The following is a 17,098-nucleotide window of genomic DNA, read 5'->3' as shown; positions in this document are numbered from 1 at the left end:
CTTTCATAGCGCAACTGCCTTGGCCAGATATGTGAGTTCGCTGAACGGGGGCAGGGTGGCCATCGTGGCGTGACCGGGTTGTGGTGGTCCATGCAGGGGTGCCTGCTGTGGGGCAAACGGCTGCGCTGCAGGAGCACCAGCTCCGTCTACATTGGGGACGCTCATGTTCGCTCCTCCTACAGTGGTGGATGGCTGTGCTGGGGACTTGACCGCTATGTGTGCTGAGCACGGACAGACCGGTGACTAGTTGACCTTGCCAGTGCTTGTTGGTGGTGGCGAAGGAGCAAACAGCAGGACGCAAAGCCAATGCAGTTTATATAGCTGTTGTCCTTCGCGGGCAGAAACAGACGTGCGTCCAGATGCACCTGTCAATGCTTGATGGCTGTGATTGGCAGGGGCGGCCTGTGTGCTATGGGCGCTGGGCAGGTGTAGGCTGGGTGAGAAGCAGTTAACTTTCAGTGTCTAGTGGGGCCCACTGTGGTCAATTGTGAGAAGATTGCTGCACTGTGTAATGTTTGGTGCCAACTGCTTGTTTAAATTCCCTCTGGTGCATGGGACGTGTGCGTGGGAGCACTGTGCCGCTACAGGCACAAATCAACTAACTGCTGTGTAGAGACAGCCACGCTCTTCGCCCGCTGGCTGCAGGCTCGAACACGTGACAGTGGGAGCGCTGGGCACAGCCGGATCGGGCCTTGCAAATGCCGGGGGCCACAGGCTCGACCACTTGGCAGTAGGAGCAGCGCACCCAGCTGGAGCAGAAGCACGTCCAGGGCTGGTTCGGCCTCTCCTCAGAAATGCAGCTCCAGGTGCCGCCTCAACAGCTCTGCACGTGTCCCGCCTGGTGTCCACTGCAGGGCAGGGCACCAGGCAGCTACACAGTGCGGGGTGGGCACCTGCGGCTTCAGTACACGCAGGTGCTCGATCTACTAGGCAAATGTAACAGGAGTAAAAGCCATAGACCGAGTTGAGATCTGGGCGTACATGTATTAAGGCAACAAAATCTCAACCGGATTTAGTAGGAGGGACAAGTAAAGGCGTATGTCAAAGACATTGCAAGAAAACAGGAAAAAAGGGGAAGAGAGACTGTAATTTTAGTTTTTAAAAGTGCCTATAGCATCATATATTTTTGAAAAAAACATTTCATACACAACAGTTTAGAACAGCACTGTGAGCACAAAATGCGAAGGCAAAGCTGTTGTCAGTCTGGAAGAACAGTTACTGGAGCAGCATCTTGGAGGTTTTACTACAAATAAACTTATGATTAATCATCTTCATTTGTGTGATTCCACTTTGTAAAAGTGCCAACGAGGGAGAACCCCCGCCCTCTGGGTGTGTGCCTGCGTGAGATACATTGTATAGTGTAGGCTGGGTGGCACCATCACTACACTGCCCAGAATATCATGGTCCATTTGTAATGAGGCTCATTCACACAGTTAACCTGCTGAGGACTTGAAGTGGACCAAGCCTTATCATCATGTGGAAGCTAAAGATGCAATCGAAGTCTGAAATGGCATCAACTACTTAGGCGCTAACATTTCTCGGATGACCCTCAAGATACAATGCAATTTAAAATTGACGTTTGCACAGAAGAAATGTGTGTGACCCAAATGAGAAGATTTGAAAATCAATTCAATGATATGACCTAGCTGCTCGGCAAATTTGTAGTGAGAAATGACATTCAGAGATACCACTCTGTCTACCAGGGAAAGATTTTTAGTGCCAAAAATAATATGTCACTGTTGTTTTAGCATTATGCACTCCCAAGAGAGGGAGGATTCACTCATAGTTATTTTTTCAAATGATACTAGGCTGGCTCTGTCTGGATTTTTATGCAACATGATGTCATGTTGATTAAAGCTTTTGCGATATGTCTGGTGATAAACCTGAAGAACTTATAGCTTTCCAGGATTTCCAGACTTTCCAAAAATTATCTCTTTACCCACAAGCATTATAGTTATTTGGAAGAGTTGCACACTTGGCTGCATACAACAACCTCTGCGTCATTTGAGAGAGTGGACTGTGAAGTGAAGTGAAGTGAAGTGAAGGGGTTTTGTAGAGCGCAACTGCTGCCCGAGGGCGTCCAAGCGCTAATAGAGGAAAAGGAGCTCTTAGGAACAGAAGAGGAAGATGAGGAGGGGGTTAATTTCTAAATAGGAATGTTTTAAGCTCTTTGCGGAAGGACGAGAGAATAGGGTTAGACCTTAGTGAGAGGGGAAGAGAGTTCCATAGCTTAGCTGCGTTGAGCGAGAAGGACCTGCCTCCTGCTCTGGACCTTTTAATTCTGGGGACTGCAGCAAGATATGCATTTGTGGATTGAAGAGATTACTGTGATACCAGCCGTGCAGATAATGGCACTCTTTTGGTTCATTAATTCCTATCAAATAACACTCAGAAAGAGAAAACAGGGTCTTTCTTCTCTGAATTGACAAAGGCCCTATGGCACTCCCACAACATCCTTAGCAGCCATAGCATTGGCTAACACCTATTTGCCAGTAACATCCTTACCCATGTCATACACCAAAGGATCTGACCAGCAGATGCGCTGTCATAGCCAGCCTCCCGAATATGCCAAAAATAAGTTGGTCAAAACAACCTAAACCTCAATTGGACAAAACCTGAAATCTTTCTACAGGACCACAGTTAACCTAACTTTGATTTGACTATCCCACGACAAGGATCCATAATGTCATCAACTCTGGTTCATAACATGAGCTGAATTTCGTACAAAACAGCAGCAAAGTCACTAAAACATGCTATGCTACTTCCTTCAAAACTCTGGGATCCTTCACATGCTGCCCACATACTATCAAACCACTCTCATCCTTGCCTTGGCGTCTGCATGCATCAGATGCTTAAATGTAATCTATATTAAACCCCCCGTCAAAATGATAATCAAATGTTAAACTGTACTGTCAGGCTGGTTCTAGGCCCAAAGGTATTTGATCTCTTTTTTATGATGTTGCTACAATGGTTTCTGTTTATTTATAAGATCAAATAAAAACCCTTGTACATAAGACCTTGCACAATGGCGTTCTGGAGTATCTTTCCAGGCAGTTGCTCCAACACCAGCGGCCTATTATTCGCATTAGGGTGGCGATCACTACCTTGGGTGCAGAGCTTTTCAGTTGACTGGAGATCGCTTTCATCCCTATGGTACTCTTTACCTGTACCTCTTCACCACAAGGAAATCTTCAAACAATTCTGAGAAGTTCTCAAGATCTGCCTCTTCCACCATTTATGGTGATGTGAGCTAAGTTACCTACATAGTCTCCCATTCAAATTTCCCAGCTCATTTCCCGAACTCTTGGAAGCATCTATAAGGCTGCATCAAGACTAAAAAAAATAACGAAGAAAATAAATAATTCCTTAAAAATTATATCCTTATCGTTTTCTTGTTTGAGTATTTATTTCCTCACTAGCTGTAAGGTCATGCTCTTAATCAATGTCGCCTTCAGTTTTGAATACTTTTACAAATGTTCTTGAATCTACTTTTTCTCAACAATGTTCCTGTTTGCCTTTCATATGTTTTCGCGTCTTTCACTTTACTTGGGCCTGTTTCACATCACAATCCTCTGTCAATGCCAAATATGCTAAAACTCTTTGCTAAGGAAGGTTTTATTTTGTCATGTTCTGTTCTTTTCCTATATCCTGATGTGTTATTGCAATAGACCTGTAATTTAAACTTATTGCTTTTATTCATTATAATTTGTTGGCAGATTGCTGGAAGTAGAATGTGTGTTTTGGCATCCGTGCCACGCCTAGAAACATGTTCATTGTTAATATTGTGCAGAAGAAATAGACATTAGTCAATACTGGTGCTTACAAGGGCCTATGTTGGGATGAGGACTTTTACAAACCACTTTAGTCCGAACCAGAACGGATGTAAAGCTATTAGATCCATCTACCCAATGGGGTAGAATTATTCTAAATACAAAATGGGGTGTGATGTTGGAGCAGAAGGTGCTTCCCACCACTTTGAGCCATGAGACACTCAATTGTCACATGTCACTCTCAATCGTCTTCCGTGGAGCGCTCAACATTCCACTGTTGTAAATACTCTCAGAGACTTGTGAACTACAGGAAATCAAACATTAAATATCTATATCGATATTACGTATATAGTGCAATACATACACGTGCCTCACCTCTGATGAATAAATGTGCTATTCTTAAAAAAGGATCTGACATCTGCTGTTCAGGGCAAAATCAATGCGAATGTACACTCGTCAATGACACACTTCAAATGTACAGACCAAGCAGAGCAGCTCTGTTGAGCAATGCTCCATTCATTGGCCTTTGTGTCTGTGATCAATGTGTCAGGAGAGCCTTGAGAGTTCCATAGAGCCTTTGTAAACCTCCATGTGGTGATCAGAGGAAAAGAGAATACAAAGAGGAAATTAAAATAAAGGTGTTCATATATTCAGAGAATACAGACCGAGTCAAATGAACACGGCTTCCAGAGGTGAGACCACTCCTTCATGGAAAGGTAGCTAATGAAAAAGGCACTTAATTCCAGAAGACTGACATATTTCTAGGTGATTGCACTGTCATGTTTAGAATTGTGTATGTGATTGTCTCATTTGATAAATATTCTCATAGAAATTAATGTGTAAAAAGACAACTATTGCCAATTGTGGTGGTATAGCAGCATAAAGAAGATAAGGAAAGAAGAGGAATTCAGGTTTATATTATTGGCAAGTCGATTGCTGGAAAACAGTTTTGGTTATAGTAACTTACTTTTTTATTTCATGAAAAATCTGAATACACATGTATTTATAAATCGAGTGAACAATGCATAATGCCGATTGTCTTATAGATGTTAATTTAACTGTGTCACTGTTGCTCATTGTCAGAAGATTGCCTTTTAATTTGTTTGTCTTGAAACTGTATTATCCAAACAGTTAAACTTTGCTCAAGGTCATTATTCATACTTCATAGTGGAACTGTATGAGCTGCCAGTGTGGTCCTATTTTGCCTTGGTAAGGTGAATAGCACACATTACATAATATAAGTGTGCGCTGTCTTGATCTGTCTGTTTTTTCAGTAAATATTACTCTGTCATTGAATATCAAAGTTTAAATGTTTTCCATATGCGAGCAATGTATTTTAGGTCTAACTAGATACATCTTCATTTGTATGGCAAGCCCTAAGTAAGCACAGAGCAAAACACCCAATGCACTACACACACAAATCAAAAGGGACTATGGGACAGAGCTCATGAGTAGTTGGCTTGTTTGGAGGCTCCCTCTTACGCATGTTCTAGTTAGTTTTCACATTTTAGATCAATCCAGTGAATTTAGCAATTGTGTATATTATGTCCTGAAGTTGGAAAACAAATTCAAAGTCTTAAAGCAGGAGAGAAATGATAAATAATTTGGTGATAGGGACCTAATCGATGTTTAAATGACATGTTTATTTTTCCACAATTAATATATGTGTCAAAGTCATTTTTCGAGGCTACTCTACCAGGGCCTTATTACACACGGTAACCTAGGGGCCCTAGTCTTTGCATCCTTGGATCCCTATGGTAATACAGAATAGGCAACATATTCTTTTTTGTCCACTTCTGAAATGCTACACGTGTGCCAGAACTATCAGAGAGTGGCCCCTTGAAAGTGAGGGAATCACTTCGTCTTAGCCCCATGCCTTATTATGGATGTGGTCGCAGAAGCAAACAGGCCCTTAGGATGTGTGCTGAATGTGCACCACAAAATGGTGGCACAATGTCAGTGCACTCCCTGTGAGAAGCCAACTTAAGGGAGAAAAGGGTGTCCCAAGGATACCCCAGACATCCCCCTGCAGGTGGGGGCAGTCACTCACTACACCTGCCTTCAAGGCATGCTCCAATTCTTTTGAAAGTGGAGGCTGGTAGCTCATCATAGGAATAGTCCGGCCCGAACTGCCAAACCAGGCCCTCCTTGGACCAGAAGCAAGCATCCAGGGACTGGTTTGTGTCCATTTTGCTTTTTCGTCCTAAGTGCGGCAGGTGTGCTTAGATGTTTGCCCTGGGCTCACTGTGCCATGCATTAAATATAGCCTGGCTGATGAGGGTTGATACCCGGGCCTGACTTGGCAGTTCCGGCTGGACTGTTCCCATGAGGAACAGGGTCAAGACTTATTTGTATATCACTGGCTCTAAACTGGGGTGGCATGGTGAGCAAAATAACAATGGATTTAACCCAGTTCTCTTGACTAGGGGGGATGCTTGATTTGTTCCATATTTTATCCATCATTTGTGTGTCTAGTGTTTCTTGTGACACCCGCATAGTAGTCCTTTAAACATTACTCAGGCCTACCACTGCAGAGCCTGCATGTGAAGTTTTAAATTGCATTTCTACCTGTCAGGTTAAACTACTTGTCAGGCCAAACCTTTCTTTTTATTTAATGTAAGTCACCCCTACATTAGGCCCTAGGTAGCCCCATGGGCTGGGTGCAGTGTATTTAAACATTTGTAGGACATGTACTTTTAAGTTTTTTCAAGTCCTGGTAGTGAAATACTCTTACATTTGTGTTTCACTACTGCATGGCATATCTCTCCCATAAGTTAACAATGAGATTGCCTTAAACACCTTTAAAGTGTAATTTCCAATTGGAAGCAGATAGAATTTTTGAGTTTGGTGTCTGTTGACTCACAGTGAATAAATCACAACTTATAGTGAAGTCAGATTTTAAATTGTAAGCCTGAAAATGCCACTTTTAGAAAATTGACATTTTCTTACCTTGACCATTCTGTGTCTATGCCTGCCTCTAAATACACAGCTAGGTTGAGTGACAACTGGGCTTTTTGCATTTTCTCTAGACAGTCACAGTAAGGGAAAGGGGTGTGACAATTGCATCCCGATGGCCCATCACTAAGCTGAGGGGCCTTCCTGAAGTAGATTTGGAGGGAGGAGCTGACACTTGCACTTGAATATGGCTGTGGTGGTCCCCCACAAAGAGCTGCATACCCCCAAGTAGTGTGCCTGGAGCCAGGACTCTCTGATGTCTCTTCCACTTCAAAGGCACATTTGTGTATAAGTACTGGACCCCTGACACCACCAGATCAGAACTTGAACCAAGTACATTCTGCCTGCAAGAAAAGTTGCTGTGTTGTAGGAGGGACCTGCACTCTGCATCAATTGCATCCATTAACTCATGATTCTCCAAAGGCTTGTTGGCTTGCCTCCTGTTTTCTGAAGTCTGAGGTACACAAAATACGTTTTGCAACTCTGCTGGTGCTGCTGTAGTCTTCAATCTGTGAGTCCTATCATGGGCAGCAGAGGTCAGTTCTTGAGCTGTTTTCTTCACAAATCAACACAGTGGTCCCTTTGTGACAATCAGATCTGATGCAGTGTCCTCTGACGCAGTGACAATTGTACAACAACGTGGGCCTAACTACGAGGTTCAACAACGACATGGCACCGATCCTTCGACATCGTCTGTGAGGCTCGACGACAATACAGCTCCAATACTTTAACACTGTCTGGGAGACTCGTCTCCGATGCAGCGACCCGACTGTGGTGAAAAGACCAACGCATCGTGTTCTTGACATTGACACTTTGCTCCATTCAAATATTTTTTTAAGCAGGCCCTGTGTTGGTTCTGTAGCTGGCCTGCCCTCCATTGCAGTCGGCCTGAACTTTAGATGTGTACCGGTCCCTCATGACCTCAAGTAACATTTTGACCATTAGTGACTTCTAAGTACTGTATTTGCATTTATTCAAGTTCTACTTATTGGATTTTTGTTGTTTTGGTCTTGCTTTACTCATATAAATATTCTCTATTTTTCTACACTGGTGTGGAATCTTTTTGTGGTGTTTTTACTGTGTTATTGTAATTAAAGTGTGCACAAATACTTTACACATTACCTCTAAATGGGAAACGGCCTGAACATGCGTGCCGTTCCAATGCTAGGGCAACTGCGCTTGCCTTAACCACGCATATATATGCCTTAAACACACCTGTGTGTGGTTAAGGCAATGTGAATCTAGATGTTGAGATGGACGGGCCAAGGAACAGGAAGTATCGGGAGGGGCCGCGGTGAGGTAACTGGGGCTGGGGCTAGGTTTTGGTGGGTAGGGAGCAATTTTTAAGGGTTGGGGTAGTTTTTAGTGCTCAGGGTTAGGGCTAGGGGTTCACAGTTGTTTTTAGGTCTGGGGGTCAAGGTTGCTTTTAGGGCACATGGGGTTTGTAAAAGTTCTAAGGTGCTCCGAGGGTTGGGTTAGTTTTAAGGGCTCAGGGTGGAGTCTGGTTATTTTTTAGTGCTTGGGGGTACGGGAAGTTATTAGGGCTAAGGACAGGAGGCATAGGGTGTAATCTTTACCACACATACCATACCAGTCATGCTTTTACCAAGAAATTGAGTGGTAAAGGCATAGGTAGTAAAGGGATGCGTGGCAAAGGAATGTGTTGTTCAGACACATTAGTGGTATAGGCAGCATAGCAGAGGCGCACATGCTTCTGCTATACAACCACTCTTAAGTTAAGGCTGACTGCTTGTGCCAACCTACCAGATGGTGAGAACAGATTCATTTAGGTTGTGTATCTGATGTACCCTGATTAAGATTGCGGCTCCTGCTTAGACAGGGTGTAAACCTCAATTTCTGACAGTACACAAACCATATTACATATTGGGAGCATACACACTGCTCTTACAGTGGTTGCAGAATAACAAAGTACATATTCATGAAGATGTGGCTCCATGCACTAACTCATCCTTTACTGTGCATGCCCTCAACTATGTTATCCATCCTTTCAGCTGTTGACATATTCTCCTCTGCCCATCACACAACCGGAAACACAACTCCTCAATCAATAATGAAGCACTTTCACATATAAGCAAGACCTCTTGGCTTTGCCAACACGTTTGCTACTATTACACCCAAAAAGAACACAAGCATTGGAAACATCAATACATCTGGCATTAAAGAAGCATTGTATGGTAATGTGAAGCATTGCAATTAAATAACATGGGAATGGATATGAATTTGAGCGGAAGCAAAGAACTGTAGAATAGTACTTTGTAGGTTAAAAGATCTGGCAACAGTTGTACTTTCAAGATAGACCTAAACAGCAATGTAGGTTACTGAATGAGGTCCCCCATCTGTGCTGCGGCCAGACAAAAACACTATAAATTATTAAGTTATCCAACGCACTTTAAAAGCATTATAAAGTCATGCATGTGCCCCTGAAAGTTCAAACTCAGGCAGCTGGATAAATAAAGAAATTGATTGCAGCTGAGTGGAGGGCAAGCACTTTTTTGTGGAAGCACACAACTTCTGCCCAGTCAAAACATGTACTCAGGGTTCCCACGTGTGGACGTAGCCAAAACCCCTATCTAGTGATGCTCACATAATTAAGTATCTGGCGACAGCTGTCCTGCCAAGCCAGACCAAAAAATGGCCAACTTGTCACACAATTGAACCACGTGATGTAGTGCTGAATAGCTCCGTGAGTAAACTTGGAGAACCAACCCTGTAGTTTATGTAATCTTTCTTGGATGGTACATATTTAATGTAAGTCCTATGTGGTCCCTCTGGAAACGAAACCGAGTCCATAAAGGGCAGGTTAAACAGACGCACTGGGTTAGTTCCCGTTTTATTAATTTTATTGTGGTGTAAAGACCCACCCATCAGCCCCTGACAGGATTGGGAGTTCTATGAAGAGTAATCTATTTTCATATTCCTCCTTACAGCTTTCTTTCGTCTGAAGACTTGTGTGAAAAACCAGAAGGATTTAACTTGTCAGCAGCATGAAGATATGCCACGAAGCAATGCTTTATTCACTTGCTGGGAAATGAAACCGATCAGTTGACTAGACAGTGTGTGTTTGGGAAATGCAGATGCAAAAGCCAGACATTTTCCTGTTTTGTTCAGCTTAGTTCTTTTTTCCGAGCCTGCTTTTGCAGTCATTGCCATGTGCACTGGTTTCACTGAGTAGCAAGTTATTTTCCTCGCACCAGCTGAGAGGTGTTAACATTCCTTCATTTGTTACAGATAATAGCTCTGTTAGGTTCCCCTATTTGGTGATGTCTTTGACTTGTATACATCAGATAATGTGTTTTTAAAGTCAGCGATGTGCAGACAAAACATCCGACAATTCTCATTGTGCCAGTAAGATAGTCTACAAAGCCCGGCTGTCTGAAGTGAACACCACTATAATTCGTTTGGTCATGGTCTCTTTTAGGTGAAAAGATGAGAGGCAGTAGATATACATTTAATGATAGGTAATTAGCAAAGATGAATGCTTCATGCTTACTGTTTGACTGGTGTAACTGCGGGTCTTCACTGCAGAGGACAGGCGTGCTGTACACAGTTTACACCAATAACATGTGTCTCTGTCTGTACAACTGGAGAGAAACAAGAGACCTTAACATTGAGGAAGAGCTGCCTCTTTAGGCCCCGGTGTCCTACACATGACCTTCACCAGATATTTTAAGGTGCATAGTCCTGAGAACGTCAGCTGTGTCATTATGCTTGGATACATACAATGTGCACCTACATAGAAACATACCTCAGCACATGCGGGATAAGGTTGACTGTGCCTGGCAGCCACACCTTTCCTCAAGGCCTGAGCAAACTCGCTTTATGGAATCAGGGACACGCCGAATTGATATTTTGAAAAATGTTCATAGGTTCTATGTGTTCATTTAAAAGTCAGAGCCATTTCTGTAGAAAATGTAAGTTGTGTCTGTGTAAGCAAACAATGAGTGGAGGTTGAGAGAACATACGACTTTATAATGGTGAACAGCCATGGCAACGCAGGGATTACCCCGCACTGCTATTACAACGCAGGAATTACAACGAAAGTCGTTATAACGACTTTCGATGGAGGGCGCTCTTGGATAGGGAATAGTTTAATTTTCTATCCAACTCCCTCCCTACTGTCAACGTGGGCTGAAGTTGGAATTGAAAATTAAACTATTCCACTATCCAGCGCCCTCCAGCGAAAGTCGTTATAACGACTTTTGTTGTAATTCCTGCGTTGTAATGGCACGCATGGTAATACCACGCGTTGTCATGTCATACAACCCTTTATAATACTAGGGAAAAACATAATGCAAGTGTGTATGTAATAAAATATCTTCCGCCTTACATTATAAGACTTTTGAAAGTCAATGAGAAGTTCCTTGACTATATAGAGGAACAAGGCAGAATGCTAAGTTACTTTATAAGGTCGCTAAACTCTGAGGGACTTTCACTATCCTTTTAATCTGTGGTACATGGTATTTTGTTCCTTATTATACATGATTATACTGTCACGCTTCCCATAAAACTCCTAAATCCATGGTGTTTTCCTCTTTTGTATTTATTGTAGATAAGAAAAATAAAAGCAGAGTCTGTACTGAGAAATGAAACACTAAAAAGCAGTTAGCAATTGTCGCTAAAAGATGCTAACCTTTTTGATGCGTCGGACGGCCCTCGGCCATCCGACTCACAGTAGGCGCGTGCGGAGTACGGCCGGGGGCTGTCCAAACCGCAAACTTCTCATTTTTTTTATCGCCCTGCGGCGAAGAGGTTAAAGTAAGAATATTGCAAATCAGACAATGCTGCAGCCCAGTTTGCTTAGAAACATGCAGATATTCTGCCTTTCCTACAACTACCTTTAGTGTAGAAAAAAGAAACATGTTTCAAAATTTTCTTTCTGCTGATCACATTTTCTTCTTAGGAAAATATATCTGAAGAAAGAAAAGCTAAGTCTGTTTTACTTGTTTAAACTGCAGCTACTATTAGGTTCTGTGGCCTGCCTTTCACCCTGGCTGCTGGCTCCGACAGCAATGAGCAGGTAAATACGCTTACAAGGGATTACATTTCAAGTAAGTTCTTCTTCAAGTAACTTACATAAAGATCAATCAAAGAAAAAAAGAGGAATAACGTTTTCATATCAATGAATCAATCATCAATACAATTCAATTTTTCAATTTGTAAGCTTTATTCGACATTTTGTCATAAAAGCATTCACCTAGCCCTATACAATAAATACTACTTATAAAATACTTCTAAAAATACATATTAAACCTTTGATGTCGAATAAGACATAATAAAAAGTCATAAAAATACAATCACAATTATTGCAATTTAAAAAAACACATTTCATAGGTTAAGAAACATTCTGTTTGTCGCGTTGAAACAGTTTAGGGATGTACATTATTCCATTACAATACAGTAGCCAATAGAGAACGAGTACGAATTAGCCACGACCATGCAAGATACTTTGCTACACCAACCACATGTAGTGTTGTACAATCTGATTCCAGTATCCTGAGGGCTTCAGCTTGGCTACGGGTTCCAAACTTTAAACATAGCGGTTTTAACCACTTGCGTCTAGGGGCCAAGTACAGTGGGCAACAGAACAAAAAATGGGAGATGTGTTCAATTTCCTCTTTACAAAGATGACAGTGTTCATCCCATGTCTGGGACCAGTGCTTCTTAAATGCATTTAGGGGTAGTGTGCCAATGCGAAATTGAAAATAGAGTTTCCTATCATACGGTTTTTCAATTAGATCCCAGAAGCCTTCGTATGATGGATACATTTTTAGATTTAAAAAGCGAGAAGTTAACTTTACATTTGAACTGTCACTAAACATTGCAAAATATATCATCTCCCAATACAGATCTTTTAAGTTTTCCTTTGAGGGGAAGCAAGATGGGTCTTTATTATCCCATAGGTGGTCCAGTTTCAATTCTCTAAGTAGACCACGCAACTCCCTTAGCCATGGGATAGTGTGGAAACGATCGAATTTGATAACATCCATCAATGCTGCTGCATAGTGGGCTAGCTCAGGGGTTACCATAATTCGCCTCCAATACAGGAGGGGCCGGAGCCTCGCTATATCCACGATTGATTTTCTGCCCAGGTCTAGTTTTAATGGAATTATTGGGGTACTTTGGGGGACCATTGTGACCCCTCTCAGGAACTTGTTTTCCTCTCGCCCCAAATTAGTCAAGTTTGAAAAACCCCATAGTTCGGAGCCATATAGACAAGCCCCCAGGACCTTCATGGAATAAATTTCCATGACACAATTCAGAGGTTTTGTCAAGGAAGTACGATGTCTCAACGAAATAGCACCTGACAACTGTCTAAATTTTAGAAGGGTTGTGGTTATATGGTGGTTCCAGCTCATGTTTTCTTGCAGAGTGATACCTAGGTATGAAAAAGAGTCCACTCTTTCCAGGGGTGTTCCTTTGTATTTTATTACACCCCTGAAGGAGGACTTTTGATTAAGGCACATGAATTTTGTTTTAGTGGTGTTTAATTCTAGGCCCTTTTCATCACAATATACACCAAAGGCATCAACTACTTTTTGTAACCCACTAGGGGTGCGGGAAAGTAATAATGTGTCGTCCGCAAACATGAGAACTGGTACACGGGAACCGGCTATTACGGGGGCGTCACTAGCGACCTTCTCTAGATGTTCAACAATACCATTTATATAAATGGAAAAGAGGGTTGGAGCTAGGACACACCCTTGTCGCACCCCACGTTCAACCGCAAAGGAGTCGGTTACCTCTCCTTGTTTGCCCCATCGAATCTTTGCAAAATTATTTTCATGTAGGCGAACAAGGAGTGTAAGCAACTCCTGTTTTATTCCTGCATCCGCCAAGGTCTGCCAAAGTTTTTCCCTGGGGACTAAGTCAAAAGCAGCTTTCAGGTCTACAAAAACTGCATACATTGTCCCCTTCTTCAAGGTGACATTTCTCCAATAAATCGTTAAGAAATGGAGAACTTGGTCGATGCTACTGGTTAATGGCCTAAACCCAGCTTGGTAGTGTGACAATATGTTGTTTGCATCGATCCATTGCTGGAGTTTGTTTTGGACTAGTCGACCCATTAACTTCTGGGCTGTATCGATTAAGCTAATGGGTCTGTAGTTTTTAGCCAGGGAACGGTCACCTTTTTTGTATATGGGAATTATCTCAGCTCCCTTCCATGAGGCAGGGACTTCCCCTCCCATAGCCACTGCGTTGGCCAACATTGTAAAATAAGTACACCAGGACTTCCGGTCAGACAGGAAAATGTCAGCCGGGATACCATCCATACCTGGTGCTTTCCCCCCTGCTATGCAGTCTAGTACAACACTCACATCCCTCTCAGTAAATAGTGGTGCTTTGTAGAAAACTTGTGTGGGAGGGCTAATATTATTAAACATAAGATTGCGGGCATACTGTGGTTTAAAGTATTCTACCCAACTGTTTATTGCGACATTATTTACAGGCTGGGGTGCTATGCCACCCTTTGCCCATTTTACTGAGGCCCAGAAGCGCTTTGAGTCCTTGGAGGCACAAATCTCTTTAAGTTCTTGCCAACAATCCTCGTCCCAACGCTTTTTAGCCAACTTTTGTACCTGCCTGTACTGGTTTCTCGCCAGCCTTACTGCTTCCGGTCTTCCTATTCTTAGTTCCTTCCCAAGTTTGTCTCGGGCAGCCCTACAGTTCTTATCATACCACCCCCTTGGTTCTTGTGGTTTCTTCATTTTACCTGTAGAGGTTTTTTTGCGGAAAAAACTCTGGATTTTAGTGAAAAGTAGCTCATGGGCGGTCATCATATAGTCTATGAAATTGGTCTGCCCAAAATGGGACTTAATCTTAGCGACTTCACCCACTACTACTTCCTTCAGGGTCTCTATTTTGTCTAGGTCTTCTAGGAGCATGTTCCACTTCAGGTAACGAAGGTTATTAGAACATACTAGGTCCTGAGTGACCATATCGTCCTTTCTAGGATGCTCATTTATATCATGGAAGGTATGTAGTGTCAAGCACAGCGGGTTATGGTCGCTTTCAATCTTGGCCTTCACTTCCATGTCTTCCAGTTTGTCCCAGAGCCTTACATCTAGGAGTATATAGTCTATCCTGCTGGCTGATCTACCATTATCAAAGGTATTTTCCCCCATAAAATCTGACGCTGTCCGTCCATTCGCTGCTCTAAGTCCTCTTGAGAGACAAAAACTTTTCAGTTGGATTGCTACCGTGCTCCAGGTCTTGATTACGGGGATATCTAGTTGGGGTATGCCCCACTTGGCATCCTCGTCTTCAGCCAGGACTTTATCCTCCTCACCCAGGGGTTCAAAGGTGGTGTTAAAATCCCCGCCTATTATTACATGTGAGGGGTCTGGTAGCTGTTCAATATTCATCTCAAGGCACGATATGGTCTCTGATGATTTTCCCCTGGCTACTCCCCTTGCATACACATTAAAGAGGGCTAGTTGGTGACCCTTTTGCCAGATAAAATCAAGTGACAAAATATCGTTAGACGGTATAGACCTTTGCTTTACCGAGCAATTCAAGATTTGACGTACCCAAATTATCAGCCCCCCCGAGGGGCGTCCCACTCTATTGCTAATTGCCGGGACAAAGAAGTTTAAATACCCTTGTCTAAAAATTGGTATAGTCGACCAAGTTTCTTGGAACATGATAATATCGAACTGATTAATAAAATCAGCCCAATCAGGTATATTTAACTTATTAGCTATTCCAGCTACGTTCCATGAGATGATTGACAATTTTGAATTAGCCTGCTGAGAGTACATCTGGACAGTATAGGGGCTAATTTGCGTTTCTGCAGGATCTGCTTCTAATCTTACAGTTGTGTTCATTTCTGATTGCAGCTCAGCATTTTCCAATGATTTTTCCAGTACCACATGGACTCTATTTTGTTCTTCCGAACCGGAACTACAAGGTTCGTCTGGGGCTGGTATATAATCATCTGACATCAGGGTCTTATCACGGCCTTGGTCCGACCACATATTCACAGTGACCGGGGAAACAAATGCGAGTCAATCACACTCATTCAGATCCGTTAACACAGAATATTGATTATCCAAAGGTAGCCCCCACTCACATTCTGGATTAGTTCTAGCCCTTCTATTTCCCACTACTGTCCATTTCGTTCTTAATATGCTCGGTTTTGCTACTAGACCCCTTCTACTATAGAAGAAGTCCAGCGTCAGTGGGACTATTTCAGCTGTTCTACGTTGTGGGGGGAGAATGTTCCGTAGAACGTCGGGCAGAACATCGGGGCCCTTAAAATTCAAAACCACACAATCCCCTTGAAATTTCTTTGGTTTAGTACCTATCCACCTAACTCTCCTAGCTGTGAGCAGATCGTCTGATAATTTTTCCTTGCCCCAGGGGGATATATGCATGTTACTACTCAACCACTGGAGAGCCTTATTTCTTAAGGAATCAGGGGACTCGATCTGACCAGTTTTCAGCACGGGAGTGTTGGCTAGTACTAAAATGAGGGGCGAGGCTTCGACAATCAATTCAACTGGGGCAAATTCTGTGTTTGGTGTCTCAGTAGTGCTGTTGCCCATTAATTGGGCTGGCTCAGAGGGTAAATTCATATCAAGAGCAATGTCATTCCTAAGAGTAGCATGTTGGACATGGTCTGAAGAGGCTTGTAAACCAGCGTTCAGGGTCACCCCTGGCAGTAGTTTTCCCACAGACTCCATTTGATCAATTTTTGAGGCAACTAGTTTTGGTAGTTCACCCACCCCCTCATTGGTTTTCCTTAGGAGTGACTCTAGCTTGTTGACCTTGGTGACTAATTGGTCAACCTTCGATATTAGGGGTTTCATTATACCTAGTAATTTGGACTCTAATGTGCCCATAAGCTTGATTAACAGGGTGTCCTCCCCTTCATCATTTTCATAGTCCTCCTCCCTTATCCCATCCTCTTTCTTTCTTTTTGCTCGTCTAGGTGGGGTTGCAGGTTTGTTTTTGGAGGAGCGTAAGCCTCCTCTTCTAGGTGGCGCTTTAGTAATCCCTTTTTTTACTCTAGGAGCAGGGACAGGTATTGGGGTGGTATTGGTTTCTATGGCTTCCTCCTCAATTGTCACAGATTTATCTTGATCTTCTAGATTGATTAGATCTGTGAAGGGATCGGGTTGGTGATCCATAGAGGTCATTGAACCATTTATTTCTAGGTGCTCAATCAAAACTTCACTTTGATCAAGGACAATAGGATCATCAGTTACAGGCTGGATCACCTCTAGTTGATTGATTTGGGCACAAGGTGGTGAATCCCCCATCCCTAGGGAAGTCCTCCGGTTATTATTAATTTTGGTCACTACCTGGACTAAGTAGTTATGCATGGTGTTTGCCGGAGTGGCAGGCGTTTT

This window comes from Lissotriton vulgaris, chromosome 6, assembly GCF_964263255.1.
Source record: "Lissotriton vulgaris chromosome 6, aLisVul1.2, whole genome shotgun sequence".
NCBI lineage: Eukaryota > Metazoa > Chordata > Amphibia > Caudata > Salamandridae > Lissotriton > Lissotriton vulgaris.
This window is presented reverse-complemented; position numbering follows the sequence as displayed.